The sequence below is a fragment of the Neophocaena asiaeorientalis genome, unplaced genomic scaffold (genome assembly GCF_003031525.2).
Source record: "Neophocaena asiaeorientalis asiaeorientalis breed wild unplaced genomic scaffold, Neophocaena_asiaeorientalis_V1.1 scaffold933, whole genome shotgun sequence".
In the NCBI taxonomy this organism is placed as follows: Eukaryota; Metazoa; Chordata; class Mammalia; order Artiodactyla; family Phocoenidae; genus Neophocaena; species Neophocaena asiaeorientalis.
The window spans coordinates 64,516-91,675 of record NW_020173211.1 but is presented as its reverse complement, the minus strand read 5'-3'; the positions used below and the strand labels follow the sequence as shown (position 1 = coordinate 91,675).

General features: G+C 41.1%; 1 protein-coding gene across 2 annotated transcripts in view; it reads left to right on the top strand.

The window, feature by feature from the left end:
- DCAF13 (DDB1 and CUL4 associated factor 13) overlaps positions 1-27,160 on the top strand; it is a 79,300-nt gene that overhangs the window by 32,857 nt on the left and 19,283 nt on the right. Inside the window, exons 14-15 of one of the 2 annotated variants that reach the window (XR_003003298.1) lie at positions 20,248-20,316; positions 23,558-23,640. The gene's annotated coding sequence lies outside the window, so the exon portion shown is untranslated. Of the gene's footprint in view, positions 1-14,797; positions 15,007-20,247; positions 20,317-23,557; positions 23,641-27,160 lie in introns of those variants that run through there. The other variant, XR_003003300.1, reaches the window with a different exon arrangement.

Genomic DNA, 27,160 nt, shown 5'->3' with positions numbered 1-27,160 from the left:
GTAGGCGGCAAGAGCCTTCCACCTGTATTGAAGGCTTGACACCTGTGACAGGAGATGGAAAGAAGGTCTGAGTAGGAAGCGCCTCAGACTGCAATGCAGCTCTAGGAGGCCTTTAGCCAAGCCAATGGGGAGTCCTTGAGATAGAGTTGCCTGTCAGAGAAGCCCTGAGCCCCTTGATGACAGGCCAGCACTAAGACCCCTGCTGTGCTCAGTCACTGGCTGGGAACAGCCCAGGAAAGTGTAGCTCGACAGGAGCCTGGTGGTGGATCCAGAGGCTTTGCAGCTGGGTTCTTGGAAACGACGCTCCCCACTGCCAGTTCTCTTGAAGGAGATCTGAGTGGCACATTCCTGTGGCTGCTACAGCCACCCACTTTCATTCCCATTGTCATTATGATTTAATACCGATTCGTATTTCCGTATAGGAGATCTCAGATCACTGTTAAGTGCACAGTAAGTTTTTTACTTATCCTGAAATTAATGTAAGTGAAAGTGCAATTCATTTGTAAGGTGCTATTTAAATACTTGTCTTAAGTGATATTCACTTAAGTGATATTAATTTAATATTGGTTTTAAGTGAAAGTAACTGTTACGTGATTGGGAGTGACCGTGGGAGAGAAAGCAGCCAAGCTCAACACTTAGCACTTGGCATATAGTGCTCAGTAAGTGTTTGCTGACATAAAATAAAACCCAGACTTGGGTCCCTGGTAGAATATTTGCTTATGATTTTAGTTATGTATTTTCATGACTTAGCTCTTTTTCCTTAATGCCTTTGTCCTCCATAAGCCAAGGAATGCAGAATGTCCCTATGTAAGGAGAATGCTGCCTTAAAATATATTTTGTCCTGAAATAGTAAAAAAAAAAAAATATCGTCCACATGCATGAATAAAAAACGTGTGGCTCAACTTTTTGATGGTTCTAATAATAAAAATTATATTTGATACAACAAAAAGTTGATTAAATTAATTGAACTATGCATTATAGCTGGTTACATTCTTTTTTTTTAATCAATGTAAGTTGTGTTTTAACATTTTATTTATTTATTTTATTTTTTGGCTGCACCGTGTGTTAGCTGCAGCACGCAGGATCTTTCGTTGCGGTACGTGGGCTTCTCTCTAGTGTGGCGCACAAGCTCAGTAGTTGTGGCGTGCGGGCTTAGTTGCCACGTGGCATGTGGGATCTTAGTTCCCCGACCAGGGATCGAACCCATGTCCCCTTCATTGGAAGGTGGATTCTTTACCGCTGGACCACCAGGGAAGTCCCTGGTTAAACTCATTTTGATGAAAATATTCAAGGTATTTTTTGTCACCCATACCACACCTCAATTTGAATAAATTAATTGAAATAATTGATTAAAATTATTGAAAATATATCCATATACCAAAATTCAATCAAATATATAAAGTTAGGCCAAATAGATGTTTACAAGATACCTTTCTGATGTTATTGTTCTGTTGAAGAGTAATCACAGTAACTGAAACAGGACCCAGCCGTTACTCTTAAGGGACAGGGGATGAGAGTACATATATCCGGTCATGTAGTTAAAAAACAAAGCCCCAGTTTTCCCTTTTGCTTGATTTCTTTTTAACTGTGCTATATTTTTTCTTAAATTTTACAAAACATAAAGGAGGACCACAGATCTTTTGGCTTATTGAAGGTGATGGGCAAGGGTATTCAGTGATGGAAACCCTAGTACTAGTACAGTGTTCTGGCCTATCTAAAAGCCATTTGATCACTTTTGAAAATTTCCATGTTTGCCATCTTTCTTTCTCATGTTTACTTGAGGGCAGTGTAGAGGGAAATGATGGAGGGTGAATGGTCACAGAGCTTACTCTCAAGTATGATGACGGAGTTCTCAACTTGAAGTCAAAGAGAGAGGTCGATAAAATGAATGGACAGAAGCATTTTCTAAAAAACAGTATAAAGTAATTATATATAGTATATATATATTATACTTGGCACATATATTGCAAATGTCTAGAGAGGGGGAAAACTTCTGAAATGAGTCTTATTCCTCTGGCACTGAAGCTTAAAGTTCAATTTAAAAAACTTTTTTCCTCAAAAATGTTAAAGAAGAGTCTGGATTCACAGCTCCCAGACACCTGGGAGCAAGGCGTTTTACCTTTGGACCTGTGGTTCTCAACTGGGGGCAGTTGTGTTGCCCTGGGGACATCTGACAATGTCTAGAGACATTTTTTATTGTTACAACCAACTGGGTAGGGGTAGAAGTTTGTTGTAATAGGGGCGGGGCAGGTGCCACCGATAGCGGTCCTGCTCAGCCATTGGTTGGCACCGAGGTGGGCCTCTCCCCCTCCCCTTCCTCTGAATAAAAGGAGCCCGAATTCGGACTGAGGCAAGACGAATTTTGCCATTTTCTCCGTCTGCTGGCTTTCCGATTCAAGGCGTTATTCCATGCCCCCGACAACTCGTCTCCCGATTTATTGGCCTGTAATGTGGTGAGCAGAGCGAGCTTGGGCTGGGTAATACTGTCACTGGCCTCTGGTAAGTAGAAGCCAGAGATGGATGCTGATAACATCCTGCAAGGCACAAGACAGAACCCTCACAAGGAAGAATTATCCAGTCCAAAATGTCAATAGTGCCATCGTCAAGAGAGCCTGCTTTAGTCAAAGTTAGCCAAGCTGCTACCAAAATGCCACCAGGGATCCTTCTTTTTTAAATTAAAATGCAAAACTGCAAATTTTTAACAGTTTATATTTCATTAAGAAAAGAAAAAGATTCCAGGCAACAAAGCTGATCATCATCTAGCAATATCTTATCCTTGCAGGTCATAAGAATGAGCCTAACAGGAAAGCGCATCCTTCCCTTACAGCTTCCCCTGAGTAATCAGTTCCAGTCACTGAGGCCAACTTTCAAGTGATTTACAAAGCTGAGTAGAATGGAAGTTTACTCTTTTTTTTCTCTCTCTCTTTCACCACTTGACTCTGATCTTTCTCTCTTGCTGTTTTTCCTGCTCGTGTTTTGGCTCATCTAAAATTTGGTTACACCTGAGCCCAGTGAAGGTCAGTGTGTATACCACCTAAAAAATGCAACACCCAAAGTGTGCTGTTTGCTTGGCATCTTGTCGGGGCACTGGCTACTATTGACTTGAAGGGAAGTACCACCTGCTGAGTCACTGGATTGACCTCCTGCTACCACCTGTGGTTTCCATAGTGACGTCTCAGTGAATTGCTCTCAACAGAACCTGACTGGTTAAAGACGAGCAATTTCCTGTAATTTGAGCCTTTTGCTAATCTTGAAATGGAAACATGCTTTCGACCATTCTGAAGAGTAGATTTTCCAGTCAAAATCTTTTGGAATAAAATGCACAGAGATGTTTGAAGAAGTGAGGTTATTAGGGTAGAACGCTGAGGGAGAAAATAAGAACGGTGGTGATATGAAAGTGCTGCTTAAGGAGATAGAGAAATGTTAGTAAATACAAAGGGTTTCCAGTAGCTCCTCAGGAAAGAAAAGTTGCCCCAAATACCTTGTTATTAAGGCTTGCCATTTAGTCACTGCCAGAACACTTACCTGATAGAACCAGAGGAAGCAGATTGTTATTCAACCTATTTTTAAAAATAATCTCCACTCCTCTTATTTTCAGAAAAAAGAAAGGGAAAAGAACAATCGATTCCCCTCACCTGCCACCCACTTGGCGATGTGAACATAGAACAGTCTTTTTGTCTTTTTCTTCTTTCCTTCCTTCTTCCTCTGTCCTCTTTTCCACCTCCTCCCCTTCCTCCTTCTCATTCTTCATTTGCTTCTATGTTTTACAGTTACAGAGCAGATTAGGGAGAATTTTTCATTCTCCCTGGTATGTAGATGGTGTGACATCTACATACCAGGGAGACTTAAGGACTAGTTATAGGTAAGGAGGGATAATGAAGAAATCAGGCATCTTAAGTCCTTAGAGAACATTCGTGGTCAGTTTGGATGTTTGAACAATGAATCCAAGATTGGTTGCTGCCCAGTGAACATTGATTATTTATACAGGGCCTTAAAGCCCCATATTAGAAGGTACTAAATAAATATTTGATTATTTGGTGAAAGAAATTTAAAAACATATAATAGATCAGTGTTCTTCAGTTTTTTGGTATTATAACGTTCATAATAGTGCTAATGGTATATACAATTTAAAATAAGCATTACGTTTACTTTGATCCTGTTCCTTAAAGCTATTGAACGGCTAGGGTTAAATCAGGGCCAAGAACTCGTTTATGGAACGAATGAATGAATGAATGAATGAGCATTCTCTCATTTAGTCAACATTTATTGAGTCCCGACAATGGGAGTGTGTGTTTTTAAGTTAGCCTCATGCTTGGGTCTCTTCATAAGCATTGAAGCTAATGTCCCCAAATGAACTCATTATTTTGCTCCAACTCCCAAGTTTTATCTCCTTTTTAGTTCCCTGTTTCTTAATGGCACATCACCCACAGGGATACCCAGACAGAAAGCTAGGTGGAAGGAAGCAGATTTTATTAATAATAATCGTAATAGTAACAATAGCTGCTCATGTTTATGGAACTCTCACAACACTGCAAATGCTTTGCATGCACTTAATTTAAATTCATTTACTTTCAATTCTCCTAAGAACCCCCAAAAGAAGGCCTTTTATAATCCATATTTAGTCTCTGTACTCTGTGCTCAATGTATGAAAGATTCTGAAAGGAGCACAGTCTTTTTTTGGCTGCGTTGGGTCTTCGTTGCTGCACGTGGGCTTTCTCTAGTTGTGGCGAGCGAGGGCTACTCTTCAGTTGCGGTGTGTGGGCTTCTCGTTGCAGGGGCTTCTCTTGTTGTGGGAGCATGGGCTCTAGGTGCGGGCTTCAGTAGTTGTGGCGTGTGGGCTCAGTAGTTATGGCTTGCGGGCTCTAGAGCACAGGCTCAGTAGTTGTGGCGCATGGGCTTAGTTGCTCCGCGGCATGTGGGATCTTCCCGGACCAGGGATCGAACCCGTGTCCTGCACTGGCAGGTGGATTCTTATCCACTGTGCCGCCAGGAAAGCCCAGAAGCACAGTCTTAAAGGAGATGGACTTGTGAAAACAATACATTGCAGTACATTTTGATGCCTGAGAGGATACTACAGCTTCTCCCAAGAGAAAGGGCCTAGCTTCCTGCTGGGGAGGAAAAGAAGCCTCCAGAGGTAAATGATGACCACCTGAAGCCTCTGGTTCTGGCATGTTGCCTGGGTGAGTAGAAACACAGCAGGACTGTTTTCAAAATAAATCTGTGATCCCTCATTCAGATGTGTCACTATGAATGAAATAAACTGTTACAGCAATGCTTATCAGAAACCTATTACCTAGGTCAAATAATATATAAGGTTTAGGCTAATATTCTCTAGGGAGGTAAGAGAGTTGAGGATAGGCATTTCACTAGGCACTAAAGATTAAGGGATCAGAAAGCACAAAAATTATATCGAGGGATCTTAGGGCAAGTGGTAGGTAAATATAAAGGTGGGTGTGAGCAGCAGAGGTGCTGAGCCAGAGTAGGGTGCGCTGCAGGTCCCGGTGGGTGACCCATGGCAAGCTCAGCCACCGGCAGGTGCACACATACGTGCCCATGTGTGCGAAGGAGCAGGGAGAAGGCTGGCCGCAGTGAAAAGGGAAGACGTCTTCTGATCTTTATGCCCATAACTCATCCAAACAAAGGAGGGAGTCAGGTTAACTTTTAGGGGCAGCTTCAAAAATAGGCCTGAATGATTTTGTGGTTCCCTCTGTCCTGCCCCCACTAAACCATCTTGTTATTGCAACTAAACACAAAGATCGAAAATACAGGGATTGGTTAATACATTGATCTTTTTTTGTTCTGTTGTGTATAGATTGAGGGTCATTTTGTTACAAGGAACAGTATTTTCCCCAAGGCAGTTCAAGAAATTTGTGGGGAGGAATTGCACAGAAACCCAGGGACAGGACCCCCAGTACAGCTAAGCCAGATGGCCAGGACTTTGGAGCTGGGTGTTGGAGAGCCACAAGGAAACGAGACTCCTGCATCTGCTCTGCCTGTTCTCTACCAACTGACTTCTTCTCCTTGCTTGTAATTGCTGCTTTTTTTGTAACTTCAACTCTTCAAGTCCACAGACGGCTGCCCCAGCCTGATTCAGCATGGCTTTCTTGACCCATCAATTGGCTCCTTACCTCTATGTCTTTCAAGTTCAATTCCTGAGAGAGGGAAATCCCTTAGTTGGGAATCACTTACTTGGGGGCAGAGTCCTTTGTGGCAGAGTCACGTCAGAGGTCCTGGCCAGCAGATCTGCCCTTGACCACTCGCATAGCATGAGCTAGAGGTGGGACGTCTTCACAATGAGCTCTGGGGATGCAAGTCCCCCAAATGCTTAATACAGTTCATTTAACCATCAAAACAAATAGCACTCAGTATTTTGCAATCATATCAGCAATCATATCAAAATAAACCCCATCAGTATTTCGATATGGGCAAGGAGGTGAAGAAAATAGGAAGGACTTGGGAGTCCACAGTATGGGACAGGTCACTCCTGAGTTGATAGAAGGGCACAGAGAGAGGAGATTGATGTCAACCTTAACTCACTTTGACTGCCTCTGCTTTCCTAGCTCCTCTACTCTAGGTCTCCTGATGCTCGCCCCAAACACATCCCAGTCTTGCCTCTGCTGTATCTAACTGAGGTAGGAAGTACAAGGGAGGCTTGGAATTCAGTTAGACTCCCTAGACCCTCCATGTCTCCCTGCATCTGGTTGTAGATCCCAATCCTCCTTTCTCTCTGTGGTCACCCTGAGCCCTGGTGGTGAGTAATGGCACAGAACTCTAACTACTTCCTACTAAATTGACCTCCCATGTGGCTGGATCCTGCTGGCCAGGCCCTACTTTCTGGCATAATGGGTGCTTTGGTATGTGTCTTGTCTGGTTCCTACACTGAACCACCACTCAGAAACCCTCCCTCCATGTTCTGACCAACCACTAATAAGCCCCTGAATGCTGCTCGAGCTTGCTAAACCACAGCACCTCTGAGAGCACTGGAGAATTACCAGCATCCACAGCTCCTGTGTTGCCAGGCCAGACCTTATTCTTGCTGCTGAGGTCCCAGCATGCCTTGCACCTGAGAACAAACTTTGCAGACTTCATAATTACCTCAAAGGGAATTTTATCTTCACCTTAGCAGGGATAAAATAGAAACTCTGTACAGAGGTGGTGTTGTCCTGCTAACACGTTCAGGAAGCCTTGCTTTGCATGATTTACGAAGCTTTTTGTTGGCTTTAACACCTTGAACTTCCTCATGAAGAAACGTTTCCCCAAGGATTCCTTAATCAAAACTTTACAGTGTTAGACTTGTGAAAAAGGTCCCTTCAAAAATTAGAATTTGTAGGGAATTTAAGCCCAAATACTGAGTTTGGCATGATGGTAGTACACATTCCTCAAAGCTATTGTTCTCAATATCCATAATTTTAATTTAAAAATTCATTTGAACTTACTTGTGTTATCACTGTACATAGAATCCCAAATATAAAAATTTCAAACACAACAACTAACTAGAACAAATATATTTGAGTCTAGTTTCAATTCTTTAAGGAAATAGGTCAGAAATGAATTTATAAAAAGGAATCTTGTTAATTAGATTCTTTCCAGGTGAAATGCGAAGCTTTGAATAGCATTATCTATTCTGATTTATAATTAATGGACTCAATTTCTGTTGTAACGAAGAAATTTCCTATTCATCCATCAGGGACTTTCAAATCACTATCATTCATTTTATGAAGAAAAAATGTGAAATAATCCTAGAGGAAATATATATTTTAAAAATAATTTTACAGGGGCTTCCCTGGTGGCGCAGTGGTTAAGAATCCGCCTGCCAATGCAGGGGCCGTAGGTTCGAGCTCTGGTGCGGGAAGATCCCACATGCTGTGGAGCAACTAAGCCCATACGCCACAACTACTGAAGCCCGCGCGCCTAGAGCCTGTGCTCCGCAACAAGAGAAGCCACCGCAGTGAGAAGCCCGTGCACCACAACGAAGAGTAACCCCTGCTTGCTGCAACTAGAGAAAGCCCGCGTGCAGCGACGAAGACCCAACGCAGCCAAAAATAAATAATTAATAAAAATAATTAAAAAAAAATTTTTACTAGTCATGTTTTACTTAAATTGGAGTAAATAAGGTAGAAGAAATTAATTACTCCAAATCTGTTTATATTCCATAATAACCAATTAGGCCTATAGTACATGATTAGAGGCAAAACACTATCCTCTCTGAGACTCAGTCATGTCATATGTAAAATGGGTATATAAAATGGATATATCTACACCTTCAGAGAGCTGAGGGTTTCTAATGAGACAATGCCACAAGTAGACAAATGGCAATCTTGACAAAGGTGTGCTTCAGGATCTAAGAATCAAAGTCAAATGTAGACCTGGGTGGTGCTTATTATTTGAGTCAGCCAGTGAAAATAACCGTGAGGCAGAATTTCTTTGCTGCCCTTGCAAATGCATTTGAAATCCTTGGCTGAAATTCTACCCTTTCATTAAAAGAACACTTTAGTAAATTATCAGAAGCAGGGTGCAGTGGGCATTTGTCCTCTTTGTGGCTGCCCAGTATCTACTCTGATGGAATCCATTCTGTGTGATTATTGGAGGTGACGGAGCCAGGCGTTCCCTCGCCCCATTCCCTTATGGGCAAAGCCAATTAGATGCTTCTGCCCAGCGCTTTGAATCTGGGGCTAGTGAAACTATTATACAGGGACAGTTTTGAATTCACACATGGAGGTGCATCCAGCAGCAGCAGAAGGCAAAAATGGCTGTCATGTCCATTGAGACATCACAAACAGACAATTCTTGCAGTGGGAATTTGGCCTGCTCCCTAATTTTCCCTGGCTCGTCTCAAATTTCCAGGCTTGGAGTCTAGCCTTCCTGTCCAGTCTATGACCTATCCTCTACCTTTCCAGCAAATTCCTTTTCTGCTGACGTTAGCAATAGTCAGTTTCTGTTTTTTTAAGAACAAGCATATAGCTCTGAGCCAATTAATTCATTAGGAAATTACCATTTGGTAGTTACATTAGAAATAACTATTAATTTTTCCTAAGTAAATCTTGACTTTCAGAGAATTAATTTTCTTTAAAAAAAAAAAACAGTTGAGTGAGAATCCTACAAAGAATGGTAAGCCCTGTATTGATTTGGGTATCTTGCATATGAACTGCCTCCTCTTCTGATTTCAATGGGGACTCTTTTTTGTTCCTGTTGGGAATGTATCTTTCCCTTTCTCTTTCCATTTGTAAGTCTGTCTTGCTTTTCTCAAGACTATGTTTTTGGGACTTTCCTGGTGGTGCAGTGGTTAAGAATCCACCTGCCAATGCAGGAGACACAGGTTCGAGCCCTGGTCTGGGAAGATCCCACATGCCACGGAGCAACTAAGCCCCTGTGCCACAGCTACTGAGCCTACGTGCCACAACTACTGAAGCCCACGCGCCTAGAGCCTTTGCTCTGCAACAAGAGAAGCCACTGCAATGAGAAGCCCGCGCACCGCAATGAGGAGTAGCCCCCACTCACCACAGCTAGAGAAAGCCTGCGGGCACCAACGAAGACCCAATGCAGCCAAAAAGAAATTAATTAATTTTTTTAAAAAAGACTATTTTTTTCTCATTGTTCAATCCCTGCCCTACTCCACATTCCTGCCACTGATCCAGAGATTAGCCCCAGTTGGTCAAGGAAGAGAGATTCCATAGAGAGAAAGAGCACAAAGGAAGGGAATCTGCGGCAGCATCTGGGAAGGGGAGAAGGGGAAGGAAGGAAAGCCTATCACATTTCTACTTTAGTAAACTTCACTTTCCTACATTCCCTGGGCAGTTTCTGCTTTCCACTCTTGGGGTAGAGAAATGAGAAAGGGGTAAAGGTAGAAGAGGACAGAAAAGCTTGTTGCCATAACTCCTCTCCTCAGCCCCTTATTTCCAACTAGACTGCAAAGACCTTTGTATTGTTTGTTGTTGATTTCTCAGCACATAAACAGAATCTAACAGATGCTAGACTGAGCTTGTTGAATAAATGTGACTGATCACTTCAACATGATTTATATAGATTCTTATTCTAGCTATATTAAGGCTTAAAATAAATTTTTATGAACTGGTTTGGGAAGTCATTCATGATTTTTAACTTATTCTATTAGAAATTATATTCCAAGAGTCAAATAGTAGTCTTACAAATAAACTTCTATAAGGCAAGTTCAGGCAGACTAGACACTGCCTTTCCAGTACTAATGTTGCCAGTGATGATTTAGTAGGTAAAGGAGACTTCAGCTCAAAGTTGATTTGTGTTGATGAAGAAAATATTAACAGGATCTTAATATATGAATTGGCTAATAACTTTTCTCCATTTAAAAATTATCTGCTCGGGCTTCCCTGGTGGCGCAGTGGTTGAGAGTCTGCCTGCCGATGCAGGGGACACGGGTTCGTGCCCCGGTCCGGGAGGATCCCACATGCCGCGGAGCGGCTGGGCCCGTGAGCCATGACCGCTGAGCCTGCGCGTCCGGAGTCTGTGCTCCGCAACGGGAGAGTCCACAACAGTGAGAGGCCCGCGTACCGCAAAAAAAAAAAAAAAATTATTAGCTCAAATTTTACCTTCATCAGTAAATCTGCACCAGAGAGCTAAAGTGAATTTTAGTAAAATATTTAAGAAGTGGTTTTGAAAGTGGCAAAGAAACCTCAGGAGCCTCCCTCCCCACAACCACCCACATTCCTCTTCCTACTGTCATCCTAGGCATCAATCCCTGCCTTCTCCTCCAGCTGCCATACCAGCATCCTACACGCAACCTCCGGCGGCTTCTATCTGCCCTGCAACTTGCTAGCATTGCTCCACTAATTAGCTTGATAATTACCCAGACGCTGGATTTCTACCTTTGGATGTTCCGGGCTCTTCCCTGTCTTTCCATTAGTAATTAAGTCCTAAGTACCTTCTAATTATCTTCGAGTCTTCCCTCTCCTCTCCATCCCCACTGTCAACACCCCACCAATCTAGCCTTCCACCAAACTTCACTCAAAGTACAATTAGGAAGTAAAGACTTCCTAATAGGTCTTTTTACATAAATTTCTCCCTCTTCTAATTTGTTTTCTACCGTTTGGCCAAAGTAATCTTTTTAAAAAAGCAAATTTCACCATGACTCTCCTGTGTTGAAAAGCTTTTCCATGGCTGACTGTTGCCATTAGAATGAAGTCCAGGGTTCTCAACACGGTCTGCTCTCTCAAGTAACATCACACCTCCACCTTGTGCCACACTCCTCCTCCATCTCTGCGTTCACCTAACTGAACTTCTCTCAGTTCTTTGATCACATCGTGCGTTCTCCTGCCTCAAAACTTCCACAGTGTGTTCCTTCTGCCCTCAGGGCTTGTCCCAAATTCTTCAGATTTTCTCAAGCACCATTTCCTCAGAGAAAACTTTCTGGACCCCATAGGGCAGGAAGTTCCCTCATTCCGAAATCTCTGGGCGCTTCTCTGAGAGCTCAAAGGGGACACAGACCATGCTTGTCTTATCCTCAGCTGTATTCTCAGCTCCCTGACCTGCTTTGTCACATCCCTGAAAAAACCCCTCTTCCCAATATCCTGAGTAGATGTTATTTCTTTCATTCTTTTCTCATTCGGACTCTCTCTAAGCGAAAGGTATCCAACAGTTAACCGACAGGCCTGGCAGTCAATGAGAGAGGTCTCTAATCAACCTATTTCAATAAGTAATTTTAGAGAGAAAGAATAGCACAGTAGTAAGATAGTGGTTCCTCAAGTTAGACTGCTTGGGTTCAAATCCTGACTTTGCCAATCACAAGGAGTATAACCCTGGGTAAATTACTCAGCCTCTAGCCTTGACTGAGTTTCTTCATCTGTAAAGTGGTACGGATGTTGGGAGAATTAAGTGAAATAACATATGTCAAACACTTAGTGTCTGGCATAAAACACATGCTATGCAAGTATTAGCTATTATCACTTCTTAACCATGGACTCTGCACCACATTAGACTAACAAAGTTAGGCCTGCGAGGGGAGGGCTTATGCTGGTCTTGTTTAGTTTGGTTTTCCCAATCACTTGCCCAGTACCTAGCACTAAGCAGTTGTCCACTAAATACTTACAGCATGAAATCAAGTATGACCAAGTGAATGATTATCATTTGTTATACATCGTCATAGTGGAGAATAGCAGAGAAGGGATCTAACTTTTACTGAACAATTTCCCTAAACCTCCTCTCCATATCTGAAAATGGTGGTAATATCTTCTTCACAGGAATCTTGTGAGATTTCAGTGACAATTGAGTATGTAAAATACTTATTCCAGTGCCCAGCACTCTTAGCTCACCACTTATGGGCTAGCTATTACTATTCTCCAAGTTTGGAAGCTAGTAGGTCTAACTCTTTCTTTCTCTCAGTTCCAATATTAGATTCTCACGTCTACAACTTTGGCTGTCCTTCTTCATTATGGCATTTGTGACAAGATGATTTTCTGTCTTCTCAGCCTCTGATGGTTGTTGTAAAATGTCTATGAAAGGTCAGCAGACTCTTCTGCCTTCAATATTAGCCAACGCTTTCCGCGTCTGGAGCTTACTCCATCCTTATGGGTATTGGGAAGATAAATGGAAATGATTAAGATGTACTTTCCAAAATATAAAACATTGTACTATAAGAGTTTGCCAAAGGGAATTAATATAACCAGATATCTGTAGAAGAACTTTATGAAGACCCTGTGTATCTCTCAACCTTAATATCTAAGATTGTAGATACGATAGTCTGTAAACAGCATGTAAAAGCAAATTTATTAAAGTCTGGGACAACTGCATTACCAAGCTGTACACAGCATGTTCTTTCTTCAGACGCTGAGATAAATGAAAAAAAATGGTTGCCATAGAGATAGTTAAACTATGCCCTTTGGCTAGCAGATTAGAAGTCCATTTCAACCTGGGAGAAGAGAATGTATTTTGCCTTTCCAGTGATATTTACAGATTATTCCTATCACAATTGCAGCCAAGTTATTAGAGCTCAAATGCTAAACCTATAAACATTGCACTTTATGAAGACTTTTGTTCTTTTGCTAAAACTTATTTTTCCATTAATGTGCAAACCTTAAAGCTACTATCTTTTTTTCTCGGAAAATGTATTTTTAAAGTTCTTCCCCCTAAGATGTTATTAAACTCTTCCTTGAAATCTATTCTGCCACACAGTTGGCTTCATTTCCTTTGAAGCTCATATTTTATTTTTGAATCATTTGTCAGAGGCAATATGTAGTATCACAAAGGATGCGCCAGCACAGGAAATGCTTATGAAACATGGAAAACCCACTTAATAATAACTCATACTAATCAGTTAGCAGAAAGATTTGTGGGTGGTCATATTCAGATCCTTATGTAGTCATTTAGTCTGTTCTTCAAAATTAAGAAAGTCGTTACAAATCCGTAGCTGGGAAAATCTGCCAGCTGACGCAAGCGTTTCCTGCAGGGAGGCAGTTTGTCAAGGTTAAGCTTACTTTGCCTGGTTGGGTAAGATAGGTTCTGTGGATAACAAAAAGGAAGCTGGATTTGTTTTGGAAATTGAATGTATTTTATGTCATCATAAATCTGACCACTGTTCCCTAAATTATTGCTGCATAAATCCATTTCTCAGGTGTGATAACTTAAAAGAGATTTGAATTCCCTAGGGAAAAAATAATTTCCCTCCTTTCCTGGCATTGGGTATTCAGTCACAGCCTTCCTTCCATTGCCCAGGCCAAGGTTTAGGTAATTTCTTCCTTCGCTTATGCTGGTGGTGACTGTTTATAATCTGTATGTGTGTGTGTGTTTGTGTGTGTGTAAGTGTATGTGTTTAATTGGGCATTTACAGGGAGGAAGAATAGTAGGGACAAAATACTTGGCTAAAATAGCCTGAACTCCAAACCAGGACCCCTTAAATTTCTAAATTTGGGTGAGTAAATGATCATATGGCTCGTTTCTCATCTTCCCCTCATCCCCAATCCCCACTGTCTTTCTCTTAAATGTAGGAAAACCAAACGAGTCAATATGCATGAAGATATTTTAGGACCTGAAAAGGAAGGCCACAAACCATTTAAAGTAGATCAGTTTTCCTTTTTCCTGAAATGAAGTGGAAACAAGCATCTTCACACTTCCTAGATTAAGAGAGTTGGAAAAGGAGTCATACATTGTCCATGTTCTTGTTATTATCCATAAAATCAGTTATTTTACTTCTCCATCTAAGAATCTTTTTAATGCTTGTACAAGGAAAAGTGTGGCAAACAATGAAATAAGACCAGCCTAAACCCATTCCCCACCCTCTTCCCCATTCCCAACCTTCCACTATGGAGGCTAGAAATGCTAAATATTTTCTTTCTACCAGGCTTACAGTTAGGTCTAGCCCTGTGACCTGTTCTGGCCAATATGGCATAAGCAGAGATCTACTGTGAGCCTTCCAGGAAAGCCTTATTTTTCCTAAAAAGGAGCAGATGTGGCTGATGCCACCTTCTTCCTTCCAGCACTCATCCATCTTTCATTATGTCTTAAATGTGAACGTGATACCTGGTACGGTGGTAGCCATATTGTGACCATGAGTCCAAAGTGTGAGGCTAAGTAGGATGGGATAGAAAGATAGAAAAGGCCAGGGTCATTGATGGCATCATTCAGCAGGAAATCTGACCTCCTGTCTTCTAATTCTGTGAGACAAATAAATCCCTACTGGTTTAAGCCACTGTTAGTTTGATTTTCTGAATACTTACAGCCGAGAAAACATCTTAACTGATACCAGACTTGGTTTGAGTTTCAGTCTAACCACCCCCCCCACCGACCCCAAAGGATAAACGTAACTTTTCATTTTATTTCTTGGCTATTTTAGGTGAGATTGTTCCATCTGTAGTGATCATTATAAGCTTTTTTCAATTCGGTAAGTAAACTCGACTTTTCCAAAGGGTGGAAGAGAGGTGATAGTTTAGTGTTATGGAAACATTTGCACATTATCAAGCTGTGCATGTAACACAGTTCAAGAATCATCCTTAGGGTGGTAATAATTTTTAACCAGTTTGGGAAATGAGGCCAGTTACAGAAAAGAGCAAATTTAAAGTTAATCCCGTTTAATCAGAGGTTCAGGTGGCTCATATCAAAGCATTTCTTTGTGTGTAAGTTAATAAAACTGACTTCCATACGGTAGAAAGCACATCTTCCCTGTAAGGATTCTTCGTTTTTCTACCCCAAATCTGTATCCCCGGGAATAGAACCTGCTCTCCTGGCAGCTTCACCTGCTTTTAGTAGAGAGATGTACAACTCTCCTAAAGCATTTCTCCTATTGATTTGCCCTGGTCCTAATTAGTCCTCCTCAGAATAGTAGATGTACTTCTATGGTTTCTAAGCTGTCAGCTGCAGTGCCATGTATCTGTCCGCTTCATCACCCGACACTATCAAGTTCCCCAGGATCTCCTAGTCACTTCGGATAGCCAGTCGTGTTCAAATTAATGTCACTTGTTCTGAACCAATTCTCCATCAGTTATGGGGAAACAGTGCTAAATAATTTATACTGCTATTTAACAGATATCAGTTAAACTTTGAGCATACACACTCATAAAAAGGATTCCCCTGAAAAGATAGCCTTTTATGGTTCTTTAGAAAATTATTCCAATTCAATGGGCTGAATACTCCATCAAAAGTCATGGCTATAACGATGGGGCATTCTGTTGATTCTGGCTTCACACTTGCATGTCAGATCATTAAGTAACAATCATCAGCTGCTTTTGGTTTTAAACTGAGGTTAAAGTCACATAGCATAAAATCGGCCAGTTTGAAGTGTACAGTTCATCGGCATTTAGTATATTCACAGTGTTGTGCAACCACCACCTCTATCAAGTTCCAAAACATTTTCATCACCCCCAAAAGAAAACCCATACCCATGAAGCAGTCACTCGCCATTACCTCCCTTCAGTCTGGAGCAAGCACCGATATGCTTTTTGTCTTTGTGGATTTACCTATTCTGGATATTTAATATAAATGGAATCATTCAGTATGTGACCTTTTGTGTCTGGCTCCCTTCAACTAGCTTCATGTTTCTGAGGCTTATCTACATCATAGCAGGTATTGGTACTCTATTTCTTTTATGGCTGAATAGTATTTCACTGTATTCATATACTACATTTTGTTTATCCACTTATTCATTGATGAACATTTGGGTTGTTTTCACCTTTGGGCTATTGTGAATAGTACTGCCATAGACATTTATGCGAGAGTGTTTGTTTGAGTACCTGTTTTAAATTCTTTTGGCTACACACATTGAAGTGGATCTGCTAGTCATATGATAATTTTATGTTTAGCTTTTTGAGGAACCACCACACGATTTTCCACAGCAGCTGCACCATGTTAGTTATCCATCAGCAAGGTACAGGAGTTCCAATTTGTTCACATCCTTACCGACACTTGTTTTCCTTTTTAAAAATTATATCCATCCTACGGACTTCCCTGATGGCACAGTGGTTAAGAATCCACCTGCCAATGCCGGGGACACGGGTTCGAGCCCGGGTCTGGGAAGATCCCACGTGCCGCGGAGCAACTAAGCCCGTGTGCCACAACTATGAGCCTGCGTGCCACAACTACTGAAGCCCGCGCGCCTAGAGCCCATGCTCCCAACAGGAGAAGCCTCTGCAATGAGAAGCCCCGCGCACCGCAACGAAGAGTAGCCCCCGCTTGCCGCAACTAGAGAAAAGCCCGCATGCAGCAGCGAAGACCCAACACAGCCAAAAGTAAATAAATAAATTTACTTAAAAAAAAAATTATATCCATCCTAGTGGATGTAAAGTGGCATCTCATTGTGGTTTTGACTTGCATTTCCCTAATGATTAATGAAGTTGAGCATCTTTTCATGTGCTTGTAGGCTATTTGAATGTCTTCTTTGAAGAAAAGTCTATATAGATCTTCCTCGACTTCTGGTGGGGCTATGTCCCAATAAACCCACTGTAAAGTGAAAATATCATAAGTCAAAAATGCATTTAATATGCCTAACCTACTGAACATGATTCAGCCTAGCTTACCTTAAACATACTCAGAACAATTACATTGGCTTACAGTTAGGCAAAACCATCTAACACAAAGCCTATCTTGTAATAAACCGCTGAATATCTCATGTAACTTATTGAATACTCTACTGAAGATGAAAAACAGAATGGTTGTATGGGTACAAAATGGTTGGAAGTGTATCGATTGTTTACCCTCATGATCTCGTGGCTGACTGGGAGCTGTACCTCACTGCTAGTGCCCAGCATTGTGAAAGTATCCTATTGCATATTGCTAGCTAGCCCCAGGAAAAGGATAAAATTCAAAGTACGGTTTCTATTGAATGTGTATCATAAAGTCAAAAAATCACCATAAGTTAGGGATCATCTGTACGTCTACTTTGCCCATTTTTTAATTGGGCTATTTATTTTTCTGTTACTGAGTTGTAAGAGTTCTTTATATTTTCTGGGTACAAGTCTCCTCTTGGATATGTGATTTGCAGATTTTCTCTCCAGTTATGTGGGTTTTTTCAGTTTTTGACAATGTCCTTTGATGCACAAAAGTTAAAAAAAATTTTTTTTAAATAAATAAATTTATTTATTTATTTATTTTTGGCTGTGTTGGGTCTTCGTTTCTGTGCGAGGGCTTTCTCCAGTTGTGGCAAGCAGGGGCCACCCCTCACCGCGGTGCGCGGGCCTCTCACTGCTGCGGCCTCTCCTGCTGCGGAGCACAGGCTCCAGACGCGCAGGCTCAGTAGTTGTGTCTCACGGGCCCAGCCGCTCCGCGGCACATGGGATCCTCCCAGACCAGGGCTCGAGCCCGCATCCCCTGCACTGGCAGGCAGACTCTCAACTACTGTGCCACCAGGGAAGCCCCAAAAGTTTTAAATTTTGATGAAGTTCAATTTATCTATTTTTTTCCTCTATTGCTCATGCTTTTGGTGTCATAGCTAAGAAGCCATTGACAAACCCAAGGTCATGAAGATTTACCACTGTGTTTTTTTCTAAGACTTTTATAGCAGTAACTACTTTTGTGAAGTTAGCCCAGCGTGACCACTTAAAAGAAAAGTAAAAATAAAGTTTATGTACTAACCTGCTACAGACAGAGCTTATTTAGTGATAAAGACTTTGTTTTCAGTACTGTATAATTAGAAGTTGGTTCTGGATTTTGCTACCTAGCTACCTAGACATCACCTTGTTCTCTTAGCATCTAATTAACAGAGTTTGTTAACTGATGAGCTAAGTGGGCAAAAGACAATTTAACAAGAAGGTCAGCATAGCCCATGGAAGACAGGCAGATGGTTTGGTGACAAGAAGCCAGTCTTCTCACCAAATGAAGGCTTCTAGCACAAACCAATCTTTGCTATGTTTCAAAATACTCTACCTACCACATAAACTCATTTCATTTCTTAAAATACTCCATTAGTGAATATCTTTCATTGAATATCAAGGCAGAGCCTCCATTAGTAAGATGTTAGATGTAGCTTTGAGATGGGTAATAGGAGCCCCTCAGAATGCTATCCAACGAGCAGAGCCAACCTTTGGAAAACTGGACCAGAGATTAAGTTTGTCTTTAGTACCCGTTTACCTACTGAGGTTTCAAAGGAAGATAGGCTAGCCTTCTGATCAACCTGGGCCCCAACTATGAATGATTTTCTTAGTAGAGCCTCCACAGATGTTTAGCCTTGCAGGTTGAAAAATTATTTTTTTACTTCCTACAAAATTGTTCAAGTCTAGGGACAACTCATTCATTCTAACTTAACTCAGAAGAGGCTGATTTATAAGTTAGGATGCCAATTTCAGAATTTACAGAATTTATGTATATCCAGATGCCAACATTGGCTATTTGCTTCAACTTCTCTCTCTTAGTGGTAAATCCAATTGGGAGACAAAATGTTGGTGCTACATTTTGGTAGAAACTCAATAAGGATGTGTGCAGTGGGTCCAAGTAGGCTGGATCTTTACCTGTTCTTCATAGTATGTGGGTACTTGAATATAAATGTTAGTTGATTTTCTCCAAAGAGGGTCTGTCTTTCAACAGGTACACTGTTCATTCCCATCCACAGCTTTTCTCTATGGTGTGTTGTAGCCTGAATAAAAGCATATTCAGTGTATCCAGGAGCAATCAATCACTCCATCTGCCTCTCTACATACACTTCCTTCCATACCAGGGGAGAGCTTGCTCTTCTATTAATCTAAAGCCCTCTTACAAATGGCTACCCACCCTGGCTTACACTTTGAGTAGTCAGCGGTTTCAATAACTTAAAAATAAGTCCCTGAGCCACCCAAGTAGGAGGGAATTAATGATGCTATGTTTTTCCTCCTTTTTCCTCTCAAAAGGGAAGGAACCTGAAGAAAAAGTTCTAAGTGCATTTAGTACTTACTTTCTTACACACCAAACCACAACATTACGGTAGACAAACAATATATTGATAAACCTTAGGGTTTCTCAGAATGGGATCTGTGTATCACCAGTTGTGCAATACACAGGTTCATTTATTCTGTCACACAGATGAAGAACTTTTAAGGTTATACATTTACATTAATATATGTTAGAAAAAGATGTAACTAGCTTATCAAACTCATGGGGTCATAGATACTATTGTTTAGGATGAAGCTAAAGTGTGAAAAAAATTAATTGTTTTAAAGAATTACATTAAACAGAGTATAAGTGGTATGAGGATATGGCCAAGATGATAAAGGTAGTTCCCAAAGACTAAAATTGGGGAAACCCTGAACTTATTTCTTATATTAAGTAACACAGTTCTAGCAGCATTTATGCAGTCTGTCTTGATAGCTGATTTAATACATCCAACTAATCAAATGCTATTCCCTATCTTCTACTTTGGTTCTAAATGCTTACCCCTCAATTGCTTGACATTACAAAGTATCAACTTCATTGGGAAAAAAAATGCTTGCTATAGCAAGCTCCACATGGGACGTCTTCTCCCAATTTTCCTCTTCATGCAGGCATTTAGATTCAGGTGTTATCTATAAATGCACTCCCTTGTGATTATGCCTCATCCTAACTTTCTCTTATCAGTAGGTCAGCCTTGCCTTTCTCTGAGTCTTTCTTTCTGTTCACCCACTCCTGAGCTGCATCTCTTGTGAAACTTCCATTTAGCAATTTATTTTCCTATCTGGCACTAAGTGTACATCATTTTCCTCATCCATGACATTCATATCCGCTCCTCTTCCTAGTTCTCTCTGCCTACTGCAACACTTGGTGAAAATAATAACAACAAAAATAGTTAGATGTAATTACTGGCTATTTTTATAAAATTAAGTGTACCTTGCCCCTGTTCTGTTCTAGGTATAGTCTAACTAAATAATTGACATTGGTCCTCCGAAGCCAAAGTGTCCTGCCATCTGGGGATGCTGGGTAAGTCTAATATCAGCTTGCTCTCTTGCCTTCCTTTTATCAGGTCTGAGGCCGACTTCCAATCCTCCTGTTATGACAGCACAACAAGAATCTGAGGCATTTGACAATTTCACTGAGTGGACTAGTTTTTTGAGAAACCCAGTGACTTTCTTAATTGAACTAAGAGACAATGGCTCCATTCGGGACATGTTTTTAAATCACTGAAAGTGAGTCATTTTTGCAGATGCAGTCCTGTCCAAATTTTTTAGTTTGAATATCAGAAGCTAACCTTTCCTTGACCTCTTCCCCAAATTTTGGAGCTGTATCCTTTCTGGAGCCTTAATGAATTACTGTAATCTCCCATGTGTTTCCTAACCATCTCTGCATCCAGGTCCTAGGCTATGCCCTACGATAGGGTCTTCCTGTCTTAGTCAGGTGCCAAATGTAAAGCAGTCTTGGCTAACAAGATTTTTGATGATTAAACTTGTGACTAAAAAAAAAAATAACCCTTCCCCAGTGAATGTGTGGATTTAAGGATATAGTGCTCTTGTTCATATGGAAGCAAGAGTAACTGAAATGTAAATGGGCTTTATGTTTTATCAGGAGGGATAGGATGGGGGTAAGACATGAATAAAGACACAGACCTAGTAGAGAATGGACTTGAGGATATGGGGAGGGGAAAGGGTAAGCTGTGACAAAGCGAGAGAGTGGCATGGACATATATACGCTACCAAACGTAAAATAGATAGCTAGTGGGAAGCAGTCGCATAGCACAGGGAGATCAGCTCAGTGCTTTGTGACCACCTAGAGGGGGGGGATAGGGAGGGTGGGAGGGAGATGCAAGAGGGAAGAGATATGGGAACATATGTATATGTATAATTGATTCACTTTGTTATAAAGCAGAAACTAACACACCATTGTAAAGCAATTATACTCCAATAAAGATGTAAAAAAAAAAATTATCCATTTCAAAAAAAAAAAGAGGGATAGGATGAAGGTTCTGGAAGTCCTGGAGGTAAAACTATGAGAGGAAAAGATGGATAAAATGAAAGGTAGAAGTTACTTAAAGAGACACTTGGGGAAAGTTCCAGAGGCATGAGGAACCAGAGCAGGAAGGACACTAGGAGAGTCCAGTGGGAGAAGTACATTAGCTTTATACAGATAAGTTGTCTAGAAAAGGCTTAGAAGGAGGAAGAAGCAGTTTAAATCACTTCACCTGAATAGGCCTAGGGCTCCTGAGATTAGAAATTTGATAAAGGGGTTTAAGATAGAATCCAAAGAGAACTGTTCAAGCAGTATCCAGAAGTTGCAGAGAGAAAGCTGTTTTCATTTGGGACCAAGGGCAGTGCGTAGTGACTAGAACTGAGCTGAATCACCAACTGACGTGGCAGTGAATTTTGAGTAACAGTCTGTTAAACTTGGGTTTAATGAGTTAAGAAGCATCAAACTGGTTTAAGTAGCCAGACTGTACTCCTATCACTCTGGATAATTTATATCCTGAAATTTTTGCACTGCAGAACAAAGCCATGCTGAAATCTAAGTGACTGACTGCCTGAGATGAGATAACAAGACTCAGAAAGGAGGGGAACTTAGAGACAAAAATCAATCAATCAATTAATTAATTAAAAGAAAAGCCACAGTCCATATGACAGGTGATGATGCCAAAACTTACCAGTCAGGGAATTCTAGGAAGATACTCTCTGGGGGTTATTCTGATATATTTTTGTCCCAAGGTATAAAAAAGATTATTTTGGGGTATGAGATCTTTCTAGTTCCCTCCAAATCATGCCGTGTCTAGTCCTGAGAATGAACTGGAATGGGTCAAAATGTACCTTTTTCCCCAGCACGCACTGAAATCCAATGTGTGACTGCAGCATAGTGAAAAACGTTTTACATACATTTTCCTTCAAATCAGATTTTCCCTATGTCTGAGGTTAAACCAAAGAAACATATGTTCCAATTCTTTATTCTCTTTCTACCACAATTGCTCCATTTTCCCTACAGGTAGAGGTTCATGTAGCCATTTAGGTTTGGTGAGCAATGATATTTTTTTGATTACTTGTAATTCAAATGACTTTTAAATTATTTTGTTGGCGGTGTGATTAAACTCCAAACACATTTTTCTTAGAGCTCCTCTTCCCCAAAGACCAATTCTGTTTTAACATAGAGGATTTTTGTAGCCTTGTTTTTAAAACAAAGCTGCTGATTGAGTCCAGTGGTTAACACAAGCAACACAAAATTTTGACTTTAGAATGTGGAAAAGGTTTGGAAGTTATTAAAAGGAAGTGACTTGGGTGGTAGAAACAGCTCTCTAAGCGAACAAAAGAAAACAGGGCATATGACACTGTGCTATCTCAGAAATGGGAGACCCATACCCGTGTCCAGTGTCAGTAAAAGATGGCATCTGGTTCAGAGACAGCCATCAGCCAGATAAGGCAAACCTGGGGATACTCTCCTGGGCTCTTATTTAGTGCCCTGCCCTCACTCACTGTGGTGGGAGAAAACCCCAAGGGGCAGTCAGACAAGGGAAAAAGAGATGGTCCATATTGCAGGTAATAAGATAAGAACTTCATAAACATACCCTTGGCAGCAGAAGTGCAGGCAGAAATTGACATGTAAGCCTAAGGAAGCAAGTGGAGTGGGTCGGGGTGATGGATAAGGCTGTTTTTGAGAAGGGAACAGCCACATAGAAAAGCTGCTACACTTTGTCTTTCATCTCAACCGTTTCTCAGTCTTTTTAAAAATTATTTTGTTTATTTATTTATTTGGTTGTGTCGGGTCGGGTCTTAGTTGCTGCTGCAAGTGGGCTCCTTAGTTGCGGCTCTCAGACTCCTTAGTTCTGGCATGTGAACTCTTAGTTGCGGCATGCATGTGGGATCTAGTTTCCTGACCAGGGATGGAACCCGGGCCCCCTGCATTGGGAGCGCAGAGTCTTAACCACTGCGCCACCAGAGAAGTCCCTCCCCGTTTCTCAGTCTTGATTTCACACTGCTTCCTCTACATCTTCCCATAATGGTACTAATAACTGCCAAGCCTCATGATAGGAAATTGTTGGGAAAAAGCCACACTATAGTTGATACCTAAAACCTTTCATCTCCAAGGCAAATTGAGAACTCCTGTACCCCTCCTGCCTCCTCCAATTTCCTTCCCAAACAAACACATGTGTGTGCATGATATTCAAGCTGTTTGTAGTCCTCTATGACTGTTTTCCCCCACCGTGGTTTCACTGATGTTCATCTGTAAATGTTTCCTGTCCCTATAGAATGGCCCTGTTCAGACACCATGTACTCTCCATTACGCATATATTGATACAGTCAGTGGATATTCATGGAGAAGAACCTGCAGGTGGGTGTGATCTCCCCCTTGTGTCTGCAGCTCCCAGGGTTTCTAAACTCTCTCACTAGCCCACACTCAGCCTTTAACAATTCATTAAAAAATTAGTTGTAGCCTTCTTACCTGCTTGTGCTGCACCTGGAGTTTCTCCCTTTTGTGCTCTGCCACGAGTGAGCCTGTGTTCTTGACCTCTCTCTCCTTGGAAGTTTCTGTCTTTCTTTGGATTTCAATGTACTTTTTTTGCCCTGTGATATCAGCTGTTTGATGGGCTTAAGAAAAGGTATGATTATGTTGATTGACCTGCTTTTTCTTTTTATTAAGGTGGAAACAATATTCTTTTCAGCTCTCTCCATCCTAGATAGAAGTGGAATTATGTTTACTTTTAAATATATTTGATTTGGGCTGATGGCAAGATAAGCATGCAGATATTTCTAAGAAGTAGTTACAAATGTGAGACATAAGACATGAAAATTCAGGTGTCACCTATAGATGTGGTCATCAGAACTGATAGAATAGATATTTTTTTTAATTTATTTTATTTATTCATTTTTGGCTATGTTTGGTCCCCGTTGCTGCACGTGGGCCCTCTCCAGCCGTGGCAAGCGGGGGCTACTCTTCGTTGCAGTGCGTGGGCTTCTCATCGCGGTGGCTTCTCTTGTTGCAGAGCACGGGCTCTAGGCGCGTGGGCCTCAGTATCTGTGGCTCACGGGGTCAGTAGCAGTGGCTCGCGGTCTCAGTAGTTGCGGCTTGCAGGCTCAGTAGCTCCGCGGCATGTGGGATCTTCTGGGACCAGGGCTTGAACCTGTGTCCCCTGCATTGGCAGGTGGATTCCCAGCCACTACACCACCAGGGAAGCCCTAGAATAGATGATGTTTTAGGGGAAGAACAAACTGGAAAAAAAAGCTAATGGTTGGAGAGACAGAATGAAATCATTGAACTCACTGTAAAAAGAATAATGTTTTGTATATTTGATGGCAAGTGGATGGTTGAACAAAATAATAATTATACTTTATAGTCTGCCATTCCAGTTTTATATCTGGTTTCCTGCTATCTGAGCCTTTTAGTTAAGCAGAACTGTTCCTAGAAAATCATTTGAAAGTTCTTCCTCTCTTCTTTCACAGCTAGTTAATATTGATACATCCTGGCTTTATCAGCAAAGAAAGAAATCACTAATTCTTTTTTTTCAAATTTCATTAATTATTTAAAGTGGTACTGCTCCAAATAGCTAAAGACTAACAAAAAAAACTAATGGTGATTCATTCATTTCCTCTGCCAGAGCCACATCTCAGCCCAAGGGCTCCTGATGGCAGCAGCATGAGGTTAATTCTGGAATCACAGGCTGCTTGCCTGAGAATTGTTAGTTTTACTGCTCTTCTCTTCTGGGTGGGGAGTTCCCACTGATTGCATATGCAGAACGATAGATGAGAATTAGGCTTTCTAATTGGGAGTGAGGTATTTTGAGCAAAATTAGGGATGATGTAGGTAGGGTGGATTAGGTTGAAATGACAAACCCCCAACAAAGCCCTTAAAATATACACACATACTAGATAACAAAGCCAGTATCCACCCTCAAGAACAAGGTAAATCACCAAAAATCTGCAATGTCCTACTAGTTTTCTGGCAACACAGCATAGTATGATAATTAAAGTAATTAAGGCTCTGGACTCTGAGTCTAAATGCTGGTTGCATCACCCGCTAGCTGTGTAACCTTGAAAAGTTATTTTGACCTCCCCAAGTTTCAGTTTCCTCTCATGTTATATAGGGGTTAATAAGCATAACAAACATGCATCAGATATATGCTATGTACAGTGTCTACTCACTTATTTTTTTATTTTGAGAGTGCATAGAATTCTTTATTTAGACAACAAAGTATACGTAAATATTTATTTTTGATTTAACAAACTGCAAGAAGGGTCAGAAAAAAGTATTCTGACTTAAGCTCCAAAAGGGATAAAAAAGACAGAAAAGAGAGGGGAAGATAAATGGGACACAGTGAATAGGTTTAACACATGTAGCTGGAGTCCCAGGAGGTGAGAGAGAAGGGGGCAGAAGTTTATATTGCCAGACCCTTCTCTAAGCACTTTACAGATATAACCAATTTAATCCTCATAAAACCTCTATGAGGTAGGTACTCTTCTGGCCACATTCATTTTACAGAGGAGGAATCTGAGGCACTGATAAGTTAGGTAGCTTGCCCAGGGCCACTTAGCTCCTAAGTAATGGAGCTGAGATGTAAACCCAAGCAGCCTGTTTTCACAGCCCACATTCTAAACCAGTCCAAACCTGAGGACATTATATGTATTAACTCATGAAATGCTCACCCAAAAGCCCTATAAGATAAGTACTATCATTATCCTCATTCTCTGGGTGAGAGAGGTTAGGTAATTTGCCCAAGATGACACAGCCAGCTAATGATGGGGCCAGGATACAATCCCAGGCAAATCTACCTCTAAAGCCCACCGTCAAAATCATCAGGCAGTATCCCCTCTCAGTAACAGTACCTACATCATAGCGTTCTTGTTCTTGTGAGAATTAAATTAAGTATTTAAAGCACTTAGCCCATTGCCTGGCACACACTCAGATGTTATGCCTACTACTACCACTACTACTACTGTTACTGGTTACCCTCTGATGGCTTGTGGCACAAGGAGCAATTGCAGTGAGGCAGGAATAGCATCAATGTATAAGACCGTACCTGATATGACACCCTTGCTCTCTTGCTTTCTCTTCCTAAGAAGAGGGTCTTTGCTGGAGAATCTTTGTATCCCTCTTCATTTACCTCCAAGACCTAACTGCAATATAGCAGGTGACTGGATACCAGAAAAATTTTAGGAAAAGAGAAAGGGTCATAAATCTTTTGCTGGGAGTTTTTAAAATTTGATAGAATTCCAATCTGTCTTAACTGACAGCAAGCTAACACAGAATACCACATCCCACTTCCCAAATGATGCCAAGGCATTTATAACAGCGAGAGGTTTTGTATAATCTTTACTCTGTGCCAAGTACTTTTCTAAGTGCATATATGTTAATTTACATATTCCTCAGAAGAGCCTTATGCGGTGAGTGCTATTATTCTGTCCATTTTATAGAAGAGGTTCCCAAGACCATACAGTCGTTAAGTGGTAGAGCTGGAATTTGAACCCAGTTTGGCTCCAGAATCCAGGCTCTTATGTTCCTCTTACATTGGTACTAGATTTAACACTGTTCCCATATTACTGGCTACTGACATATCTTATAAAGGAAACAAAAGATTAAATATATAATTTAAAATACAAAGTAGGCATTTTTTATGAAGTTATTTTGGGGTCCTCCCAAATTAAGGATGCCTCCCATCTCTCTCCATTAAATTGCATTTTGATTCTTTTACCTATAATGCTTTCAACCTTTCACTAAAGGTGAGATTCTTGATTTGTTCTGGATCCATTTGGGAGGGCTTTCTTGGCTATGGAATGGGTAGAGGTATCTTCTTTCATCCACAGCCAAGCCTGTGGAGATAATCAGATGGGAGGTGCTGGGATGTTGTCCTCCTCTG